Raw genomic sequence first — 6,000 nt, 5'->3', positions numbered from 1 at the left:
CACTGTCACCAACACAGCTCTGATGAGAACAATCTGGACAGTGCATCTTTGCACACATCCTTATCTGGTTCTTTAGTACCTATTCCTTTTCTCTAGAAGAGCAGATGTTTAGACAGAAGCATTTTTAAAATATTTGCCACAGTACAATCCAAACAGCTATTTCCTGTTCTTTTCCAGTCCTGAGTGAGAATATCTATTTCCCCACACACCTTTGTTACTGATGGCAGTTATCCTTTTTTTTATATTTTATTGGACATTGACTGTTTTGTCATTTTGAAAATTTCTATATTTTGCAGGAGTTTTTTGTTGTTGTTCTCTCTCTCTCTCTTTTTTTTTTTTGGCATAATGGAGTTTAGTTCTAAAATAAGGAAGCAGTTCGTTTTGATTTCTGGGCATCAGCAGAATTTTGTTGAACAGCAGGGCTGGAACTAGGGTGAAGCAAGTGAGGCATTCTCTGAGGGGTTGGGGCTTATCTCCACAGTTAAATTTTTTAAGTTTAAAAAATATTTTTAAATAAGATAAGTTTTTAAAATGCAGTCTTTTGAAAAATAAAAATTGTTGAACTTCCCTGGAGGTCCAGGGACTAAGCTTCTCAGCCTCCACAGCATGGGCTGCGAGTTCGGTCCCTAGTGGGGGAATTAAGATCCCCCATGCCTCAGGCGTGGTCAAAAAATACAAATAGATGCAAAAAATCCATGATGAACAAGCAAGCAAAGTTTTTTTTTTTTTTTCAAGCAAAGTTTTAAGAGGAGTTGACCCTGGAGGATTTCCCTAGCCCGCCAGTGGTTAAGGCTTCGTGCTCCCACTGGGCATGGGTCCGATAACCCCGAGGCGGGACCAAGGGTAAAAGAGGACCTGACTGATGCTGCACAACTGCACACCTGCCTCACTCCTTCGCTCTGGTCTGCCCTGGCGGGGACGGCGCTCACTTTTAAAAGGGCCCGCGGATGGCATCCGTACAAACCTCTGCCTGGCCTGTAGGGGCGAACGCACAGCGCATCACACTTCAGGTTTGCATCAACATCCCAGGAGGAGGGGCCCGGGCCTGAGTATCCAGAACTCTGAGCTGGGTTTCAAGAATGTATCTGACCTTTCCTTGTATTAAGGCATTCTTTCCAGGAGATTCTGGGCCCTCGACATCCGTGGGAAAGGCACTGGCTCCTCCTCACAGTGACCTTGCTGTGCGGCCAGGGCTGGAGGCTTGCGGGGAGGAGGGACGCGAGGGAGTGACCAGCCCGAAGCTGCGACCAGATCTCGTTCACTCCCTCCCCTCTCTCGGCTCCCCATTCCTCCACCACCCCCAGCAGGGTACACTTCACCCCTGGGCCATCAAAATTGATAAGGAGGTGACTCGGGGCTCTGGCTCCCTGGCATCTGGACACGGAACCAGCAATGGTGCTGCGGGCTGGCAGGCCCTTTTCCTGGAAGATCGGGGACAGAGGCTCCAGTCTCTGATGCCCTGATGGCCTTGGGTCCACCCCAAATGCTCCCAATGTCATACGTGGCCACAAACACAGAGACTGCCACAATCCCTTTCCATTGACAAGTAGAAGCTCTGGTGGTCTCACCTGCTCCCTCCAACCCACACTGCCCCCCCACCCCCCAGCCCCAGCTTCACCCGAGAGCACCAGACAGTTTTCCTTCTTCCCACAAAGGCTTCCCTCTCTCCTTCTCTAAAGAATGCCAGGACCTTTGGATGTCCTAGTTATTGAATTAACTGATACCTCTTGTTCTTAATCAGGCCAGGAGAGCGCTCTTTCTTACTTCTACCTTTTTAACTTAGGAGCATGTTTACTCATTTATTAAATAGTTTTGCCTTTCTTATCCAATAAAAAGGAAAAAGTACTGTTCAAAAGCAGGGACTCAGGATTCCCATGAAGTGATCAATGAGCCCTTTAAAATTACGATACATTGCGTGCTAAGTCGCTTCAGTCATGTTCTACTTTGTCCAATCCTATGGGCTGTAGCCTGCCAGGCTCCTCTGTCGATCCGATTCTCCAGGCAAGAATATTGGAGTGGGTAGCCATTTCCTCCTGCAGCGGATCTTCCTGACCCAGGGATTGAACCCGCATTTCTGGCATCACCTGAATTGGCAGAGGATTCTTTACCATTAGTGCCACCTGGGAAGCCCTGCCCTAAAATTAGGCTAGGAAATGTATTAATTAACATATGGGGACAATATAGTGACAAGTGAGAATATTAAAAAAAAACCGTTATGTACAGTATAATCTCATCTCAAAAATGCACTGGAAGAGGGATGCTTAGGTCTTTCTCTGTCTGGGAGCCAGATACACATTATCACTTTGTGAAAATTCACGGTTGCTTTTCTGGGTGTGTGTTAGTTGCTCATTCTTGTCGAACTCTTTGAGACCCTTTGGACTGTAGCCTATCAGGCTCCTCTGTCCAAGGGATTTTTCAGGCGAGAATACTGGAGTGGGTTGCCATTTCCTTCTCCAGGGGATCTTCCCTGACCCAGGGATTGAACCTGTGTCTCTTGCATTGCAGGCGGATTCTTTACCCACTCCGCCAGCAGGGAAGCCCTTCTGGGTGTATACGACCCATTACTTGAAAGTTCAGTAACGGATTTGGGAAGTAGAGGTAGCTGATAAAAAATCTGCAAAAAAAAAAAAAAAAAAAAAAACAAAAAAAAACCACAAACCCCAATCAATATCTCTGGGTGGTGGATGGTCAGAGATTCCAATTTTCTTCCAGGCACTGTTCTGATTTTCCTCAAAGACAAAGTTTACTTCTATGGTTTAGAAACAATAATTATATATCAACTATGTTGTTGTTTAACTGTTAAGTCGTGTCCAACTCTTTTGTGACCCCATGGACTTGTATCCCGCCAGGCTCCTTTGGCCATGAGATTTCCCAGGCAAGAATACCGGAGCAGGTTGCCCGGTCCTCCTCCAGGGGATTTTCCTCACCCCGGGATCGAACCTCGGTCTCCTGCGTTGGGAAGCGGGTTCTTGACCACTAAGCCACCAGGAAAACTCTAAAACCAATTGTACTTCAATTAAAAATTGACAAATGCAATGAACTAACTTGCAAAGTAAAAAATAATAGTAAAGTCGTTGCGTTTTTCAAGCTCGTTTATCAAGTTCTGACTCTTCAGGCTTTCTTTCCTTGGAGTCGGGCGGGGGACTTCTCTGAAAGGAGTCCCGCCCTCCAGATATCCGCTCCGCCCCGCACTAGCTCGCTGCCAGGCTTTCCTGGGACGCGCGTGCGCGTGGACTCGGCTCCGCCCCCCGAGTCCGGGCGGGATGAACGAAGCGCCCGCGTTCTGCCGCGCGGCGGCGCAGCCTCGCCGAGGCCTTTAGCTCCCGGGTAGCTCCTGTTTTCTGTGACCTCGTGGCGCAATGGTAGCGCGTCTGACTCCAGATCAGAAGGTTGCGTGTTCAAGTCACGTCGGGGTCAGGTCGGCTTTTTTCCTCCCAAAGTACAGGGGCAGCAGAAGGAGTGGAGTCGAGTCCCATCCCAAGAGATTTGATCTCGCGCAGGTGTATTATCCCGCTCGCCCTGACGGCGCGTGGGCCCTTTTTCCTCTCGTCGCGAAGACAGAGCTGATGCTCACGGTCCCTCCCGGGACCCGCCATGGGCTGTGCGCCGGGCCTCTTGAGTCACCCCTTCCCGAAGTCAGCCCCTCTCGCCCGACTCACGTCTCACCTCCCCAGCCCCGCTCCCCGGAGGGCCTCCCGGCGGGAGGTGTCCCCGCGGACTCCGCAGGTGTCTGACCCCTCGGCGGGCTCGGCTGGAAGGTCCAGTCAGCAGGTCTGATGGCCTTGGAACCCGCGGCGGGGGCTGCTCGTGCTCCCCGCCACGCCCCCCTCCCAATCCCCCCGCCCCGGACCTGGGGACTGACGGCCGAGCTCTGCGCAGCTCCGATGCCCGGAGATGCCCGGGCAGGTGGAGCCCGGCTTCCACGCAGGTGCTGGGACCCGCTAGCGGGTGGCAAGCACGATCCTGAGAGAGACCAGGACTAGCCCTGCCCTGGAGTGGGCGGAAGGGCCAGCCATAAAGAGCCAGCGTTTCAAATCTCAAATGACGAAAAAATCCCCAGGATTAGATCTGTGCCTGCAGACGGGTGGAGAGCTGCAGGGCCTGAGGAACTGTAGGCTCAGGCAGCTCAGGGTGGCTGTTCTCTTACTCTCTGTCCATCCGCTGCTGGACCAGGGCCCACTTCCCCTACACCCTGCGCTCAGGACTGACCTTCCTGCCTAGTGGTCCCAGGACCCAGTTTATCACAGGGGCAGTGAGGGGCTGCCCTCTGCTGGTCTCCCTGGTAACTCATGAGCCCACCTGAGGTCAGTTTCCCCTATAACTGCAGTCTCCCCTTCCGGGGGAGAAGGCAGCCGTCCTGTCCACCCCTCTGTCCACCTGTCCACCTCTCTGTCCACTGCACACGGTGGGCTGTAGCTCCAGGACTTTCTTCAGAGGCATAAGTTCCTCTATGTTCAATCATCCATGTCGCTGTTGCTGACTCTGGCTCTCTCTTCTGCCTTGAAACTAGGCAAGCACAAGGCTGGTAGTCTTGCAGGCCACCAGGAGCACATCCGTACAAGCCCAGACATCACAAGTGGAAAGGAAAAACATGTCAAGGGGTTCTTCGCAGAAGACAATGAGGGACCAAGGGAGTACTGGGGAGATTTCCCCGTGCCTTTTGTGCACCTGGTTGGAAGAATTGAGAGATTAGATCCAAAGGGAGTAGCCCTTACTTTCGTGAATAACAATGTAAAAAGACTCCTCTGGGTTTCTGAAAACAGAATAAAACCCACAGGATCCATACTTCACCTACAGCTGTTCAGTTTCCCTTACTCTCATGACCAGAAAAGAAAGGAACGTGGAAAGACAGACACAGAATGACCTGGTCGCAGGAGCTAATAATCTATGGACATTACCAGAAAACACGGTGAAGGTGATTCTCAAAAATGGCTTTTTATACCACTTTGAATAACTCTTCTTGCGTATTGTCAGTGAAATCTATGTATGTTTTTACTGTACAGTTTGAGTACAGGAGATTTACATGAAATGAAAAGAATTAATAGATTTTAATTAACTTTAATAGAATCAGCATGACCTTCTAAATGTTAATATCAAATATATGCAGCAATATTGTATTTATTTTGTTTAAAATTTTTCATAAATGAAAAACAATATCAGAAAATGAATTACTAAGTAAAAGAAAAAATTGTTTCTCTCTGGAAAAATAAAGCAAGTTGCACAAAAACTTTAAACACACAAAATATGTAGACACATACTCTGCATGTTAACATGTAGGACTGTGGGTGGGAGACACACCAGCTCTGGGAGAGCGGTAACCACTGGCTTGTCCTGAGTTGGCAACAGGGACAATAGTTGGAAAAGCTGCCAGTTACTGATCAGAGGTGGGGTGTTTGAGACCCACTGTTACAGGGGTTGTTTAGCTTCCAGGTTTTTATAGGAGATGACAGGCTGCCTTCCTGGGCTGGTCACTGTCGATAAGGGGTTGGTTTCCTGGGCGTGCTGCTGCCCACTGTGAATTGGGCTCTATTTTTATACTGGTTTGGCTATCATCCATGTGTATATTCAGTCTCTCAGAGGTTGTTTATTCCCCAGCTGTCTCCCTGCAGGGTCCCTGGAAACCTCAGCCTGGACAAACGTCCATGGTTCCTGTGGAGTGACCCTGCCACAGGCCCTCTCTGTCCCCAAGTGCTGGGACCCACGCCTTCCCTCAGGTCTGCACGCCCAGGGTGGACAAGGCACCCCATCCCTCCCAACCTCAGGTGACTGTGCTGTTCAGGACTCTGTGTGCCCGAGGCCAAACAAACTAAAACGGAGGCATTTGGAGCAGAGAAAGGTTTATTGCAGGATTGAGCAAGGGGGATGGGTGGCTTGTGTCGTCCTCAAACGCCGAACTCCCTGAAGGGTTTCAGCAAACGTCTTAAAAAAAATATTCATTTATTTAGCAGCACCATGTCTTAGTGGCGGCACGCAGGACCTGCAGAATCTGCTCTGCAGTAT

The 6,000-nt window shown here is 50.0% G+C and overlaps 1 non-coding gene across 1 annotated transcript; it reads left to right on the top strand.

Annotated features, from left to right (window-relative positions):
* Nucleotides 1-3,345: 3,345 nt before the first annotated feature.
* On the top strand, nt 3,346-3,417 carry TRNAW-CCA (transfer RNA tryptophan (anticodon CCA)). The gene has a single exon. It is a non-coding gene; the product is annotated as a tRNA-Trp (tRNA).
* The last annotated feature ends 2,583 nt before the right edge of the window (nt 3,418-6,000 follow it).

This window comes from Budorcas taxicolor, chromosome 19 (genome assembly GCF_023091745.1).
Source record: "Budorcas taxicolor isolate Tak-1 chromosome 19, Takin1.1, whole genome shotgun sequence".
In the NCBI taxonomy this organism is placed as follows: domain Eukaryota; kingdom Metazoa; phylum Chordata; class Mammalia; order Artiodactyla; family Bovidae; genus Budorcas; species Budorcas taxicolor.
Note: the sequence above shows the minus strand (reverse complement) of the source record. Positions and strands in the feature narration are given on the sequence as shown.